The 17,605-nt window shown below is 43.9% G+C and overlaps 1 long non-coding RNA gene across 1 annotated transcript; it reads left to right on the plus strand.

Annotated features, from left to right (window-relative positions):
• Positions 1–356: 356 nt before the first annotated feature.
• Positions 357–4,372, plus strand: LOC308583852. The gene is made up of 3 exons (XR_014006465.1): positions 357–417; positions 1,218–1,354; positions 4,263–4,372. It is a non-coding gene; the product is annotated as an uncharacterized lncRNA (long non-coding RNA).
• The last annotated feature ends 13,233 nt before the right edge of the window (positions 4,373–17,605 follow it).

The raw sequence follows: 17,605 nt of genomic DNA on the forward strand, positions 1-17,605 counted from the left end.
ACTAAGACACCTTGGCTGGAATTTAAACAGGAGAAGATCCAGAACTAAGGTACTGTATTTGATTTTGGCTTCATTTTAAACTTTGATTCCCAATAGCTGTTTCTCATGACATCTGAATTCCCTTGATTCAAATTTCAGTGTAACTTTTAAAACCTTTTCTCCACAGTTACACCTTCCCAGCCTCTTTCCCACAATATATTTACATTCCTTGTTTAAAACTGTACCAAAAAAAACAGAGCAAAGATGATTCCCAGGTTCCTTTATTAGATAAAATACACTACCAGTACCTCAGCAATCTCTGACATCTTCTGCATAATTCCACAGTTTATGTGATAATGCTCTTCTGTTTTTTCTTCAGTGGGATGCATGCTTCCAAATTCATTTCCTGTTAGAGAATATGCTGAGCTTTCCATAAAAGTAAGTGCAGCATTAACAATAAAATAAATATTCTCTTTAAAGGGTGCATTGTAGCATTGCCAGCTGCTAGCTGTTCGTTTCTTGGTTAGGCAGATGGTCATTAATTGTTCAGGGTGATTGATAGAGATCTTATGCATTGGAGCTACAGTGGTACCTCAGGTTACATATGCTTCAGGTTACATACACTTCAGGTTAAAGACTCCGCTAACCCAGAAATAATGCTTCAGGTTAAGAACTTTGCTTCAGGATGAGAACAGAAATAGGGCTCCGGCGGCGCGGCGGCAGCAGAAGGCCCCATTAGCTAAAGTGGTGCTTCAGGTTAAGAACAGTTTCAGGTTAAGTACGGACCTACGGAACGAATTAAGTACTTAAACTGAGGTACCACTGTAATCGATTAAAAAAAGGGTTTCCTGCTAGGTGAGGAATCTTGTCTGTTTGAATGTTACACAAAGCAGAAACTGGGGAAGTCTTCAAACAATATGTAATTATTGACTTTCCCCCATTGTTTTGATGCTACTGTTACTTTTGAACTAAGTGGCGGGAAGGTAATCAGTGTTTCTGTGCGCTTTGGCACTTGTCATGGTGTCCCATTGTGCCAGAAGTGGTTTAGACATGCTGGCCACATGACCCAGAAAAGCTGTCTGCGGACTATCGCCGGTTCCCTCGGCCTAAAGCGAGATGAGCGCTGCACCCCATAGTTGCCTTTGACTGGACTTAACCATCCGGGGCTCCTTTACCTTCACCTTTACATAAATTTGTTTCAAAGTTATATAAATAGTTACATCACTTACAATAAATAGCAGGCAGCAAGAAGACGAATGCAGTATTTGGCAGGAACCGAACTGCAGTGGAATGGGAACAGCACTGATTGTGACGAATACAGCTCGGAATGAAAATTGCTGTCTTCTTACATCCCTCCCTAAACCTTCAGCGTGAGGTGGGCCATCTAAAAGACTATGTGAATAAATATCAATTCATCAATGTCTTCTGTTTTGTTGGACTCTTTGGCTTATGTTTCTATTTCTTGCTGCTTAGAAATCTTTTCATGCTGATTTTATGCAGTCATCCATTAAATTAAAAATGTGCTGTGCTCTTCCAGTCTGTCATAATAGTTCTCAGCTGCTATAAAGATATCCACTATGACTGGCCATATCTTACGCACAAAGTTTAGTTTCCTGAGTTGGTTATCCATAAATATAATTGAGTTTGTATGTGGTTGGCAGTTAATAATGCATCCTGTGACCTGGATTTTTTTCGGTTACATTGAATGTTCAGAATGCTTTTTTAAAAAATCAGTGCAGAATGTTGTGTGTGCCTTTAACATCTGTTTACAGCAAGGGTGGGGTACTGGATCCAGTTCGTGCCCCACTTTTTTATAGGTGGGCAGGTCCTGTCAGTCATCCAACCTCATCTAACATCAAGTGTCAAACTTCAAAGGAAGAATGGAGAGCATGCTGTAAGTGCATTCCTGATACCTCCTTTCTTCATTTGCAGTTGGGGCTTGAATCCAAGTAGAAACTGCAAAGATTCCTGCTGAAAGTGTGGCCCCTTTTTCTGCAGGGATCAGGAGCATATTGAGTAGAATATCTAGCCACTGTGGTAAAGCAATGGAAGTGTATGTGCTTGCCCAGCTACCTCACCCAGAATGCCTTGCTCTGAGGAAGGATGCCCCATGGCCCCATGGCCCTTCCTTGAAGTGAGTCTCAGAGGAGGGAGAGGTGGAAAGACCCATCATGCTAAGGAGAGCATGGGGAGAGGGGAGAGGAGAAAATGGGGTTGGTAGCTGCAGCAAAGTTAAGTGCAGATGAGAAGATGAAAGAGACCAACAGAGCCACCACCCGCCTCAGAAAAGGCAACCTCTTGCCCTGGACAAGACAATATCCACAGCATTTTGAATACTATTTTGCAGTGGGTCTACAGGCATCCAGGAGGGATTTAAATTTAAATTTGTGAAGTAGAATCAGTCTAGACAAGGGGCATAAACCTCCGGCATGGGGCCTGATAGAAGCTCTCCAGCCCTGTCTTTTCTACCCGGCCCATACCTGGCTAGAAAGTCTTCTTGAATTCTGGCAATACCTCTCACTTGTCCAGATGGAAGATAAACAGGAGTGAGTGTGTGTAGACATTGTTAGTCTACTGTACAAAGCTAAAATTTACATTCTTTGCTCTGCTTGCTTTTGCCTCTTGCCCCCCCTGTCCCAGTATGTGGCCCACAGAAAGATTCCCAGAAGGTCATGTGGCCCCACCCATGGCCTAGTGACTGTTCTCACAAATGGAAACATAGTGTGTTTCGGTAGAAAGTTGGTAGCTGTACTCTCCACTTCTGCAAGTTCCAATGTTATAGTTTTAACTCATATTTATTTTCTTTCTATTTAGTTTCTGTACACTGCTTAAATAAGATTATAGTTGAGTGGTATATTAATTGTTAAAATAAATAAATTAACTTAACTTTTCCTTCGGCACACTGAGTTTTTTCTCTTGGTGGAGCATGTTTGGTTGTTTCATTGGCCAAACAGAGTATAAAGCTGTTTCTGCTTTCCCTCTCACATCCCTCTCAGCTAACCGCACACACTCGCTGTAGCTGCCATTAATTACCCTTCAGAAAGAAATCCCCAAACTAATTTTATCACATAGAAAACTGGCAAGCAGAAGTGTCTGTGTTATGGAACTGAAACAGGTGTGGCTTATGCAATCTCCATATGTGGTCTAGGCCAAAGCCAAAAACAAATGAACAGAAGGCAATTCAATAATCAACATGGATAACATGCTTTTTGGACTCTATTGTCTAAAATAAACATTCTAGGGCTGCACTGCTGGACATAGTGTAACTTTGTGGGCTTTCCAAACTAATATAGTCCCTGGTTTGTAATATGCTGTAGCAGTTAGTGTACATAAATAAATGTCAGTGTTCAAAATTACTAATATTTTTAGCCAAAATCAAGTACATGCCAAATTTTCCTTTTAAAAACATTGTTCTATTTTTAAAATGAGGAATAAAACTATAGAAGTGGGACGTTTGTGACCAGTTTGCCCCCGCCGCCAATCTGGCAGTTTAGGGTTGCCAAATGTCTGGGGAAACCCAGATGTATGGCTACCCCTTTCAGCAGTGTCGTTTTTGCCGATTTCCCTGAAAAATATGGCAACCCTAATGCTTGCTACATTCAGGTACAGTGGAAGATGGTGTGCTGTTCAATATATTTTGCTGCCTGAAGCAAAGGACAAAATTGTGCATTTCCAAATTCCATGTATAGAAGTAAGCAAGACTGGTACTTGAGTCTTACTTCAACACTGGCCATGTTCTTCACATCACCTGAGGAGACAGTGCCATCTTGCCCTTCACTGCAGGCAGTAAACTATCTTAGGTCAACCCTGAGTAGGTTGAAGGCCTAGCCCAATTTCTTATGACTACAGAACCCACCATTGTTTGCAAGACTCATGCCAAGCCATGGGCCACACACAGGCTCCGTGGCTCTGTACCCACGCAGGCACTTAAATGGTGTTTCCTTTAAAAATTATAATGCTGAATCAGATTCTCAGAGACTAACCAAAAAATATGCACAAATGCTACATTTTATACTCTCAAGGCTCCATTTGGAACAGAGCTGTTGCATAGGCAGTGGCTGGTTGGAGGGGAAAGCGTACAACACTAAACAGCAATCATCCTATTTGACCACAAAAGTATTCTTGGCTTCGTTCAATTGCTGACTGATTTAAGGGGTTTTTAAGGTTAATAAACCATGGTTGCATGTTATTATCTCTATAGTTCTTGCATTCAAACAAGGAGCGACATTTAGCCATAGATTTATGATGATCATTCTAGTAATATAAAGGCTTCTTGTTTCTAGGGAACATTTGCTGCTGTAGAAAGGGAGAGCTCATTGCCAGTGCCTCAGCGCTGCCACACTCAGACAGGAAATGGCTTCAGTCTATAATATGGAACAGCAGAAGATGCACAGTGAAGTGGAGGAGGAGAGGGAGAATTTCTTCATCTCAAGGACTGTTGATCTCATCAGCTACGCAAGATGATTCACATGTATGCATAGTAAAAGGGTCAGAGCATCCTTAAATTCTTTTTCAATTAAATTTGCTCACCTTTCCTGAGCTATTGTTTTTAGATTAGACAGAAGCCATAAAAGATTCTGATAGCCCAGAAGGAGGGAGGGACATGCATACATCTGTATTAATAGAGCCTAAGAACAGTCCTGTTGGATCAGACCTGTTGGCTCATCTACTCCAGCATCTTCTTCTCACAATGGCCAACCAGATGCATATGGAAAGACCACAAGCAGGATCTGTGCACAACATAGAAGGACATGACACCCACACAGCTGCCTGAGGACGATGGATAATCATCATAAAAACAGGGGGTTGGAAGGAGTTCATATCTCACATCAACCTACTGCACATATCCATAATTCATGCTATAAACATTTATTTGTTTGTTTGTTTATTGTCATCCTACACTCAGAAGAAGGCAATTGTGTGTAGGTATTTGGCCTCCCTCCATTTTCTCCTCAAAACACCCCTGTGAAGTGTGCCAAGAAGTGATTTAATGAGCATGCAGTAATCCACCTATCATGTTATTGTAGAATACTAAAGCCACAGTAATAGGAATTTAGGAACATGGCTTACAGTCAAATTATGCTGAACCTTACACATGGAAATATGGGCACCGCACTGAATATTTATTTTTCTTACCCAATTCCACTATCAACAATCAGAAAAGTCATTGCACATCAAGATACCAGCGACAAAGTAACTGATATTCCTGTTCCCCAGTTTTCTATTATTCTGGGAATAGTGAAGAGAAAGAAAAGTCTTTGGTTCGTTTCTAGCCCCACATTTCTCCAGAAGGGGGGGGTGGAACTTGTGCACAAATCTGTATTTGCAAGACACTCTCATCCATCTGTTAACCAAAGTCCTGGAAATTCAAGGAAACTCGTGTTTATGGAAATCTGGCATTTCTCTCTAGTTTTGAATGAGAGCTAAATAGAGCAGTTCATCTCACTGAAATGAAGGGCTTCTGCCAAGCGGTCTCTGCAATGTTGAGTTTTCTGGCACAAGTCAGCTTTGAGGAATTCATTTATGAGCTTGGTTAGCTAGAGATTCTGGAATTCAAATTTATGTCAAAGACTTAGTGGTTTATCCTGATAGACCTCTGAGAAGAAATTGTAATTAATTTCCCAAAGTCGTAATATGCAGGAGAGACAGCTAGACTGTTTCATGATTAGGTGGTTATTTTTGTTTTCCATTGGACGGGTTTTTTATTTTAAAAAAATGTTTTATGTGTAGATGCTATGTAAGGAATCACCTTTTCATATTTATGATTGGGGAAAATATTTGCATTTGTGCTTCCAGAAGCATCTTCCATAGGATGTAATTTATGCCGGATTGAAGAAAATAAATTTATTCATAGCCATAAAGTACGACTTCGGCCCAGTATACCTGAAGGAGCGTCTCCACCCCCATCGTTCTGCCCGGACACTGAGGTCCAGCGCCGAGGGCCTTCTGGCGGTTCCCTCATTACGAGAAGCGAAGCTACAGGGAACCAGGCAGAGGGCCTTTTCGGTGGTGGCGCCCGCCCTGTGGAATGCCCTCCCATTGGATGTCAAGGTGATGGACAACTACCTGACATTCAGAAGACATCTTAAGGCGGCCCTATTCAGGGAAGCTTTTAATGTATGATATTTTAGTGTTTTTTGGTTTCTGTGGAAGCCGCCCAGAGTGGCTGGGGAAACCCAGCCAGATGGGCGGGGTACAAATAATAAATTATTATTATTATTATTATTATACGAAGAGTGACATTTTAATTTTGGCATTTATATCCCACCTTTCTTCCAAGAAGCTCAGGGAGCTGCACACACACTATTTTGATCCTCACAACAACCCTGTGAAGTATTGTTGTTGTTGTTTAGTCATTTAGTCGTGTCCGACTCTTCGTGACCCCATGGACCAGAGCACGCCAGGCACTCCTGTCTTCCACTGCCTCCCGCAGTTTGGTCAAACTCATGAAGTATTATCATTACTATTATTAGTATTACTAGATTTGTTACCTGCCCTTCACCAGAAGGTCCCAGGATGGGCTACAGCTATATAAAATGTGGCATTAAAAACTGTTTCAGACATATTACAACCACAGCTAAGGTGGGTCCTAAATATATTTCAGGTGTCAAAGGCCAGGATAAAGATGTACCTCTTCAGCATACTGTATTATGAAAACTGTACAATGAAGGTACTAGATGCACCTCTGTGAGGAGGGAATTTCCCAATTTAGGGGATGCCACAGAGGACGCCCTCTCCCAGGCCGCTACCCCACAAACCTCTGAGGATGGTGGAACTACCAAGAGGGCCCTACTGCTGATCTTAACATTCAATAGGGGCTGTAGGGAAAGAGGCAGTCTTTTGGATTTGTGGTGCGGACGTCACTCAGGGCTCCTAGCACTAGTGTGAACACCTTGAATTGGGCTCGGAAATGAACTGGCAAGCATTGCTGCTGGTTTAAAACAAGAGTTATTCAAAGGGAATCTGAGACAGTAATCTAGCAGCTGCATTTCGGACCAGTTGGATTTTCCAAATCAACTTCCAGGCAGCCCCCGCCAGTTGAACTGGAAATTTAAGTCTGAGGGGTAGTGATTGGCCCAAGTTGACCCACTCAGGGCCAACCCTACCATTAGGCAGAATGAGGTGGATACCTTAGGCTGCAGATGCTAAGAGGCAGAAATGGATGAGTAATACAGCCTGCCCTGTGTCCCCTACACCAGTGTTTCCCAACCTTTTTTGGGCAAAGGCACACTTGTTTGATGAAAAAAAACTCGAGGCACACCCCCATTACAGCCCCGTGACGTCAGCGCGCAGCGGATCCTTGCCGCCGCCGCCCCGCCTCTCGCCGCCCGACTCACCCGCCTCCCTCCCACGGCACACCAGCCAACTAGTGTGCCGCGGAACACCGGTTGGGAAACACTGGCTTAGATGCTCATCAGTACATCATTGCTACATCACTAACATGTCACAAAAGGGGAGGGATACAACAAGATTAGCATAGACAGATATGTCAGGGCAACACCCAAGTATAAGATTAGCATAGGCAAACATGTCTTAAGTACCCGCCACCCAAAAGTACACTAGAACTTCCTTTGGAGCCTGAGGCAAGTCTGGTGATGAGATTTGGCTTCCCTTGGAGAACAATGAGCCAGCAATTGTCACCTCTGGGAATTGAAAACAGGTGTAGGCCATCCTATCTAATGACACGGGGCAGGCAGACACCAAGACCTCAGTCACCACCTCTTCCTTCTTCATTCACCTGGGCTTGTGCAAGGAGGAAAAGACACACGTGACCTAACCAAGGGGAGAGTTTTCAAACATGTATCTAGCCGCACCTGCCCAGGTGGATGGCAGGATATTGCATCAGTCTAGATTGAAAATAGCATGTCAACTGCATACTGCATACTAAGAAAAAACTACCGTACATTTTTTTTTGCTACAGAAAGTGAAATATACTCAGAGTCAAGAGTGGATTTCATGCTCGTTATTCAGCTCATAGTGGTGAGGAGGAATGGAAGTTCCCCCAGAATATCTGCTTTATATACATTATTTACACAATGGGCCCCACGTGATTGGCTAATTCTGGGATTCACCTGTAGGCCAGTCAGGTTGTGGATTTACTTCCACCTGGAGCTGGATTGGGTGGCTCCTGTGGACCAACCAGACTGCTGCATTCTGAATCCTATTGCTCTAGGTCCAATCAGACTGCTGCATTCTGAATCCTATTGTTCTAGGACCAATCAGACTGCTGCATTTTGGATCCTATTCAACTCAGTACATAACAGAAAGGTTAGTCTGTGCACAGCCCTGTTATTCTATATGTTTGGCAATTATGCTTTCCTCCAATTTTTCTGGAACAGATATTAAACTAACCAGCCAGCCATTTTCTGGGTCATCCCAGATATCCTTTTAAAAATTGGTGTCACCTGAGGACGGGAAAGCAGCCAATGTACGGATGCAGACTTTGGGAGAAAGTTACATATCTTTATTAGAACCATAGAACCGTAGAGCTGGAAGGGACCATGAGGGAAATCTAGTCCAACCCCTTGCAAAGCAGGAATCCTTTGCGCAACATGAACCCACAACCCCAAGATCAAGAGACTCAGGCTGTACTGACTGAGCTACTCAGATCAGCAGTTTTACATTTGGGTTCTTTAAGAATCGTTCTGAGGATGCCATCTAGACCAGTGTTTCCCAACCTTTTTCCGGCAAAGGCACACTTGTTTCATGAAAAAAATCTCGAGGCACACCACCATTACAGCCCTGTGACGTCAGCGCGCAGCGTCACGCCGGGAGGGACATGAATTGCTAGCAAATTACATAATCACCTCCTTGAGGGCTGGCTCATCTTCTCCGAAGGCAGAACCCCATTAATTAACAGCACAGACTCACACCATAGCCAAGACGAGGGGGGAAAACCTCAGTCATGCACAGTCATGCACATGTGGGGGCTAAATGAGGACAAAGACCGGGCAGAGAGCAGGGTTCAAATCACCCCACCTGGCTAGGACAATCCCTGGGTGCTCCCTTGGGCCACTCGCCTGACCCACCTCGCAGGGCTGTTGTTGCGAGGATAACACGGGGAGAACCACGCGCGCCCCCGGGAGCTCCTTGGAGGAGAAAGCGGGCGATGAATGCAATGCACGAAATATATGAGAGGCGACCAGGTTTTGCAGGTGAGGGGCCCCCGCCAGCCTCCGCTTCCAACACCCGGCGCAACGACGCCGAAGTTTCCCCCCGGGCTTGGCTCGGGGAGCAGCGCTGCTCCCCCCCGGCTCCCCTTCGCCCTCCCGGCTCTCTCTGCCACCCACTGGGGACCCCCCTCACCTGCCAAGTCCGGAGCGCTGGTGGAAGTTGCATGCATGCATGCAGGGCGCCGCGTTGCCATTGCATTGCACTGCACTCCATGCAACGCCTGCACGCATGCATTGCCTTGCACGCCCGCCAAGGAGTCTCCCCGCGGTCCGATGCGTCCCCTCCGGCGCGGATGCAGCATTGCAAAAATAAAACCCCCCCGACGTAGCCCTACCTGGGGGGCAGCCTCCGCCGCCTCCGCGGGGATCCCCGGGCTCCATCCTGCCGCCCGATCTCCGCGGGGGCGCAGGCAGGCTGCGCGGGGTCTGCGCGGAAGAGCCCCTGCCCGCCCGGCCGCCACGCTCATTCCATGGCCGGGAGAAGAGCACTTTAAACAAAACGCCCGGCCCGCCAGGCCACGCTCGGAAACGTAGTTCGCGCACCCCGCGCGGGCGCGGAGCCCAAGGGCGAGGGGACTACGGATCCCGGCAGCCCCCGCGCCGGGGATGGAGGGGAGAGGCCGGGTGCAGGGATGGAGGGACGGGTGGGCGAGCGAGTGAGTGAGTGGCAGCCGCCAAGCCTTGGCCGAGAGCCAGGAAGGGCCTCCCCGGAGGAGGAGGAGGAGGAGGGAGGCGCAGAGCGGGAGGGAGGGAGGGAACCCCAGGGGTCATCTAGTGACGGCGCCCCAATCGAAAATTTGACTTAAAAAAAAAATCTTTCGAATTTTTTAATTTTTCCCACGGCACACCAGGCAACATCTCGCGGCACACTAGTGTGCCGCGGAACAGTGGTTGGGAAACACTGCCCTACACTATCCTGGTGCCTTCAGGTAAGGCAGGGGGTGCTGTCCTATCACCAATGTCAAAGTAATACTCAGTTGCCATTCCAATTGGCTTTTGTACATAGAATGTGGGAGGCATCATCTTGTCTTTTGCCTGAGGCAATGCAGTGCCTTGAGCCAGCCCTGAACTTCGTTCCCAAAGTAAATTTGAGCCTCTAACAAATTGGTGGGGGGCAATCCTATGGAGGTCTCAGAAATAAGTTCCATTGAGTTCAATGGCTCTCCCAGGTAAACCTAATGCTATAGTCCTTTATATACATTTACTTTGGGGGAAGCCCCATATAACTTAATGGGACTGCCTTCTTAATAGGCTGTCATAAGATCGAGCAATAAATTGTATTATATTTCATCCAATGCCAAATATAAGTGTGTATAATTTAATTCCAAGGGCAAAAATCCTTTCTGGCTGCAAATCTACTGCTTTTCTTTCCAGAGAATTGAAAGTAATTTGGAAAGCTTTGCTATACATACATTTCTCTTGACCCATTTTTGCGGTGGGTCAAACAGGTTTTGCCAGGTGTGTAGGTGTGTGGGGAGGGGAACCAAAACCTACAAAACACAGGCAAAAAAACAACAACACAGGTTACCATTAAGATAACCAAGGAAGTAGTTCTGTGCCAGATGAAAAATGGGTGGAGCCCCCTCCCTCAACTCGCTGGTAGTTGGAACAACAAAAGGCAAGAGTTCAGAGTTGACTTATGTGAGCTAGAAGCTGGCTGGCTGCAGGTTGGCCAGCTGGAAGAGAGAGCTATGCCTGATTTCTGCTGGAATCCAAAGCTGTAGCTATGGGAGAAGCAAGACCCCTCCATCATAGGCTCGGGTTGCATATATGTGTAAATAAACTATATATCCTAAAGACACCACAGTCTCTGCTGTGCCTCATTCCCCAAGGAAGCACAAACCCAAGGTAAGCACCCAGAATCCCTGGAATCTATCACCGCTTTGAAAATGGGGTGGAGTGCAGTAACTTAGGGAAGGATATATACAGGGCCATCCACAGATCATTCTGTTTTATTAGGTGTTCCATGAGCCTTCCCCAATATTTGCTGACTAGAGGGACACTCTTGCACTATAGGGCATGAAACCAGAACAAACAAACAAAAACACCCCAAAACTCTGGAACATTTGAGGTACAAAAGGTTACAGGATTTCAGCAGGAAATTAAGGGACATTGAAAACAAAGCAGTATGTCTGCCCCCAAACTTTTGCGGGTGCAAGCAGGATTGAATGCGGAATCACATATTAGCGGCCTAAGACCATCATGAACAGAAATAATCATGGATGTGCAATGAAAAAGACTTCTGAAGGCGGACTATATACACACCCTCCAAATTCCCTATTTTCCAGGGACATCCCTGATTTAGAGAAGCCATCCCAGTTTCTGATATGATCCCGGAATGTCCCACTTTTCCTTAGGATGTCCCTATTTTAACTGGAGAAATGTCAGAGGGTATTGAGTTATCCAACCCCCAAGCGGTCTGAAGGCAATCCTGTATATGGAAGTTTTAAAAAATGTTTTATTATGTTTTTATTTTTGTTGGAAGCTGCCCAGAGTGGCTGGGGCAACCCAGTAAGATATGTGGGGTATAAATAGTAAAATTATCATTATGGAATGGGACGTCCCTATTTGCATTGGAGAAATGTTAGAGGGTATGCTGTATATCATGAGCAGCAATAACCTTTGTAAACTTATGGTAACTCTCTGGAAGTGGGGAGAACCCAGCTCACAATCCTTTGCCTCTAGCCTCTGTTTCAAAGGTTGCTCGGTCTTTTAATTTATTTATTTTTCCTGATCCGTGCAACAGAGCTGAGCCAAATGCAGTTTGCCATACGAGCTGCTTTTATCCAAATAACATTTGCATGAGCATGCGTAGCCAAAATCTATTAATTATTCACTTCATTTGCTTGGAAGATTTATCTGTCTAGGAGCTGGCCAGCAGTCTACAAACTTTTTTTTTTTAATCATATAAGCTAAAGTTGCTTTTATTGAGCAATGAACTCAAATCACTCTACCCTTTCAATGCAACTATAAATTCACTCCCCTCTCCTCTGTCCCTCCCCCACCTGATTTTAAAGCGTCCTGAAGAATTTGCAGAGTAAATTAACCATTTGGCATCCTGCCTGCAGTTTTGGTTGGCCGGGGGTTTTGCAGGGAGTGACTCGATAAACAAGAGTCAATGGATTCAAAGAGTAGCAAAGTAATTTAAATGATTAATCAAGTGCTAAAACTAGTTTAACCTCTCCCGTTTTACAAACTCTATATCACCCTTGCTAGAGGAACAAGACACCCGTCTGGAAATCTCATCTGAAATATTAGATTGAGATTCAAAAATTCAGCCAAGCAGTGTGGCTTGTAGGGATATCCTGTCGGATAATAAATTGCATTAATCTTACTTAAATTTTCCATCTAAATCATGTCTTGAGACTATATTACACAGGGGGAATGTGCCTCGCTTTTAAGGCATTGTGCTACTGAAATGGTTATTAAAAGAGGGGAGGTGAAAAAAACAGATAATGACTTTTCTTGTTTTTGCTCAGACTATTCCTGCCCCCCTTCCTAATATTAAGGAACCCACGTTAAATATTTTGGCACACTGTGAAGAAAGTCTGGTTTCTACTGCCAACACTTATGTTTTGTAACAGGAGATAAGAAACCAGCATACTCCGAACACTTGAGAAATTATTTTATATTTATTTATATTTGCATTTTCCTTGGCAAGGAATCAGGTCCATGGACCAAAATAACTTCCATGCTTTCCCAGCCTCACCATGAAGTATTTCCCTTCTGGTGGCCAATCAAGCTACACAGAGTTATTCCAGCTATACAGAGTTAAAAAAGAAAAAAACAAACCAATATGGAATTGTTCCCTCAGGATTTTGTTAGGAACAACTGCAAATAGAGAAGAAGATTGTAGGAGCTGAAAAGTGCCGGCCATCTACTCAGTGAGCATTTGCTGCTTACTCCATGAACTGAAGAGTGTTGAAATAACATGAAGAGTCTGATTAAGACCCAGGAACCTCAGGAGATTTGAACTGGAGTAGTCACTAATAGCAGCAGGGTGATGGGGATATAATTGCTAAATCAGGAGCCAAACAGAATTAGCACAGGACTTTCAATCTAATGAGCTACAATGCCAGGACTCCTCATTCACTCAAATAGAACATTTGTTAGCCCCTGCTATTATGATCTACAAAGCAGTTAGGCCAAAGTGCTTGGATTTAAAGCCAATTCACATAGACTTGGTGGGGGGAATATAGTGAAGTTACTACGAGTTGGCTTTTTTCAATAGATTTTTGGCATAGCACACCAGCCTTTTGAATGCTCCAACAATATGTCGAGATTCATGGTTCACCACATCCTTGAAAACTTTTGAAAAAATGTGTTGCGCCAAGACCACCATCCTGAATCTGCTCTATACAGTGAGGGATTGTTCCACAAATATGGACACTTCAATTTCAGTTACATGATGTTGTCCCCTGTCTTGAGCCATTGATACAAAATCCACAAAAACGAACACATTGTCTTTTTGTGCATTTGATTAGTGTGGTTCGTTTCTATGAATTGTTTAGAAGAGTTGGGCCTTCTTTGAATATGAGGCTGTTGTGGTGTCAATTCCTCATGGGGAAAATGGAGAAGAGAGCGTCAGGACATTGCTGGGAGTGAGAAATATGATGATTTATCGTTGGGTAGTTAGTGTGATGCCCTCCAGATGTTGTTGGACTACAACTCCCATCATGCCATCCTGACCATTGGCCATCTGTCCAGAGCTGATTAACATGTCTTTATGCATGGAGGTGATCCCCACTGGCTTGAAGGATGTGATGGGACAACCACTCCTACAATAACCTGGCCTGGATCCAATGGTTCTTAAAAAAGTACCACCCAGTTCCTAGTACCCTCTTTGGGGAGGAAGGTGTGAGAGAGAATGGTGATAGTGGAACTGTGAGGACTCTTAGATGAGACTAATTTCCTCAAACCATTTCAATCTGGGTCCAGGTCAGGTATGGGAAGAAAGAATAAAACTGTGAGTTGCCCGTTCTAGATGGAAGAACAGGTGTGTAGCTTGAGGGTTTACCCTGATGATCCAGTACTCTGTGGTTGTGCTCAGGGACAGCTTATCAACAATAGGTGAAAACTCTGCTGAAAGCATTGTACTGGCTCCAGTTTCCTACTATAAAGGCCTCTATGATTCTGGACCAGATTATCTGAGAAACAGCATCTCCTTCTGCCCCAGTCAAATACATCCGTGGATAAGGATCTGTTGATGGTGCCACACACCTTTGCAGTATAGCTTACAGTGAATCAGGCACATGCTTTTAGCATGGTAGAACTCATTCTCTGAAATTCTCTTCCATTAGAAATAAGTAAGCCCCAACATTACTGTTTCTGACATTTCTGAAAAACTTTTCTCCTGGGCCTTTGCAAACTACCATCTATGTTATTTCTGCTGTTTTTAATTCTTGTTGGATTTTCCGTTTTAATACTGCTTTATGATCTGCATTGTGTTTTATAATCAACTTCTGGCTGGGTATTCTCCGAATGCAGAGCAGTTTACACACTCTGAAACTAACTAAATAAATAGGACTCAATGGGGCTTATTTCCAGGTAAGTGACTTTAGGATTGCAGCTATATGCTATCATTGAGACTGGGGAAGGATCACTTACTCTTTCACTGAAATATTGGATTATAAGGATATGGCAATGAACCCACATGGTTAAGTTGGAAAATATTGCAAGGGTGAGAAAGGCCAAACAACAGAGAGTGTATTCACTGAAAAATAGAGTCATTTCATAATGAACTGGAACAAGAAAATGTTCATCCATATATTCTACTGGAAACAATTTAGCAATTCAAACACTAATTCTCTCTTCCTACTGGCTTCATTATGTATTTTTATATTAATTTCCTTCCTTTCCCCCCCTTTTTCTGTGTGTGTGTGTGTGTGTGTGTGTGTGTGTGTACCTTTAGGTATTATCCTTGCATTTTATATTATTATAACTATAAATAATAATGATTGTTTTTAAAAAAAGAATGGTGACCTAAGTTATGTTCATTGATTTCAATTAATTTCTGTTTGATTCAACCCTAAAACTGCAAGATATTAGGTAAAAAAGGTAAAGGTCTGGACGGTCAAGTCCAGTCAAAGGTGACTATGGGTGTGGTGTTCATCTCGCTTTTCAGGCCAAGGAAGCCGGCGTTTGTCCACAGACAATTTTCTGGGTCATGTGGCCAGCATGACTAAACCACTACTGGTGCACGGAGGACCATGACAAGTGCCAGAGCACATGAAAACACCATTTACCTTCCTGCCGCAGTGGTACCTATTTATCTACTTGCACTGGTGTGCTTTCAAACTGCTAGGTTGGCAGAAGCTGAGACAGAGCAATGGGAGCTCACCCGCCAACCTTCCGATCAACAAGCCCAAGAGGCTCAGTGATTTAGACCACAGTGCCACCCGTGTGATCTTACCTTTACCTGCAGAAATTACAATGGGTGCAAGAAAAGTGTGTGTATTGGCAGAATACCTGCTCTTGCAATGATAGTTCATATAACTGATCTGAAGAAAATGAAGGTGTGTCAAAATCTCCAACAAGAATATACCAAATTAATAGGCAGATTAACATTGTTAATGTGTTTGTAACAAAATGAATAATTTAAATAAAATAATCTAGTCTGAAGATTTACTCCAAGGACACGTGTTAAAATGGTTTAAGGCAGACGCCCTCAGTTTCCTATTCCTTTTCTGTCCTTTGCTTCCTGTTACTCCTGATCTATCCTAAGAAGCATAAAGAGCATATATTACTATGAATTAGCACATCATGGTTTGAATTTGCACTGCTAGCATGTTAGCCATCGCTCGCGCTGCCAGCTGGGGAAATTGAGAGAGAGAAAATAAACATAGCACCTCATGATATCATTTTACAGAGTTACTTTTCTGAGCATAGTAACCACACGTTTAAAAATTAATTGCAAATAAAAAGCCATTTGCTTTTTTATTGCAAAAGCTAACTCGTTTTGATGGTACACCATTCCTTCCATTCATTTCTTTGAATAGAGGGGGGTTTCAAAAGGATTTCATGGTGTAGTTATGGGTGACCCATCATCACTGCAGGACAGAAGTGTTGTTAGGGGGTGGAGCAGAGGTACTGAGCCCTGGGTCTTTGGGGCCAGGACCGTGATCTCTTGCCCCTTCCTTACTTTTTAAAACAGAAAAACAACAACAAATATTTGCGTACAGGGTGACTGTGTGTGCTACAAATACTAGCTGCCCATTGACATTGGAGAGAAAGGAGAGTAAGAGGAATGTGCTTGACATTGCTGAGGAAATCGAAGGGACAAAAATCATCAGTGGTGTTCTGAAACCAGTGATTAAAATCAGTGCCATTTTGAAAAGTTAGGTCTGCCATCTTGATTCAAAATGGCATCCAGCTGTATCCAGACATGGACAAAACCCTGCTCCTTGAGCTCAGGAACCATCATGGAAAATTTGGTTACAATAAAAGTTGTCCAAATGTATAAAGACGAGGCAAAAAGACTAACTGTCCAAAATATATTATAGCAGCTAATTGGGTTTGTCTGCTTAGATTCAGTCTACTGTTATGACTTTGGGGGAGTCAACCTGGATGATATCCTTGGATTTAGGCCTGTGATCCCAGAGCCAGTGAGGTTTAGGATCTAGTAGGAAAGCCCGCTGAAGCAGGCAGACAAGCATTTTCATAAGATAACACTGTATCTGGCCAGTTAAGTGCTCACATCAGCATCTAAAAGATGTTGCTCTGTAACCATAGAGATAAATGGGTGAGCCTTTTCCCATCTCACCTGGCTGGATGCCAAATCATCTTAGGATGAAGAACAATAGGTCTTAGGGGGCTGGGCATGAGAGAGTTGTAAACTGGGTTGATGCTGGAAGTTGAGGACACAAAGAAATGTTTGCTATGTGCTGGACATGGCTCTCCCCTGGAAACCTGATGGGAAAGGGGTTGGAAGATAATGTTGTGAGCGCCTCCATCCTATGCTCAGGCTGTATATATGTGTAAATAAAACCATACATTTAAAGACATCACAGTCTCCACTATCCTGAATTCCAAGGAATATGAACCTAGGGTAAGTGCAGGAGTCCCCCTCACCGATCAGATTGGGGAAGTAGATATCATGAAAATGCTATATTTGACAAGGCCCACATAACAACTTGCAGCCGAATCTCATGCATGTATTCTCAAGAGGTAAGCATTGCTTAGTTCAATGGGGCTTACTGCCACATAATGGGGCAGAACTGCAGCCTCAGCGTGGCACCCAGTTTCAGAGGAAGTCTCGCCTTTTCTGGAGGTGGTCTGATATCATAACCGTCAGTAGCTGGTAATGCTTGCTGATGGGATAAGAGCCTCTTGCCAAAATTCTAGGCGAGAGGGGGAAAGTGAACCCAGATCCCTAGACTGCTTCTTTAACTATATTGGACAACCTTGCTATTCCTGGATCTGACTCAAGCTGCGTAATAGGAGGATCAGGCTAC

The sequence above is a fragment of the Podarcis bocagei genome, assembly GCF_964188305.1.
Source record: "Podarcis bocagei genome assembly, chromosome: 3".
NCBI classification, from domain to species: Eukaryota; Metazoa; Chordata; class Lepidosauria; order Squamata; family Lacertidae; genus Podarcis; species Podarcis bocagei.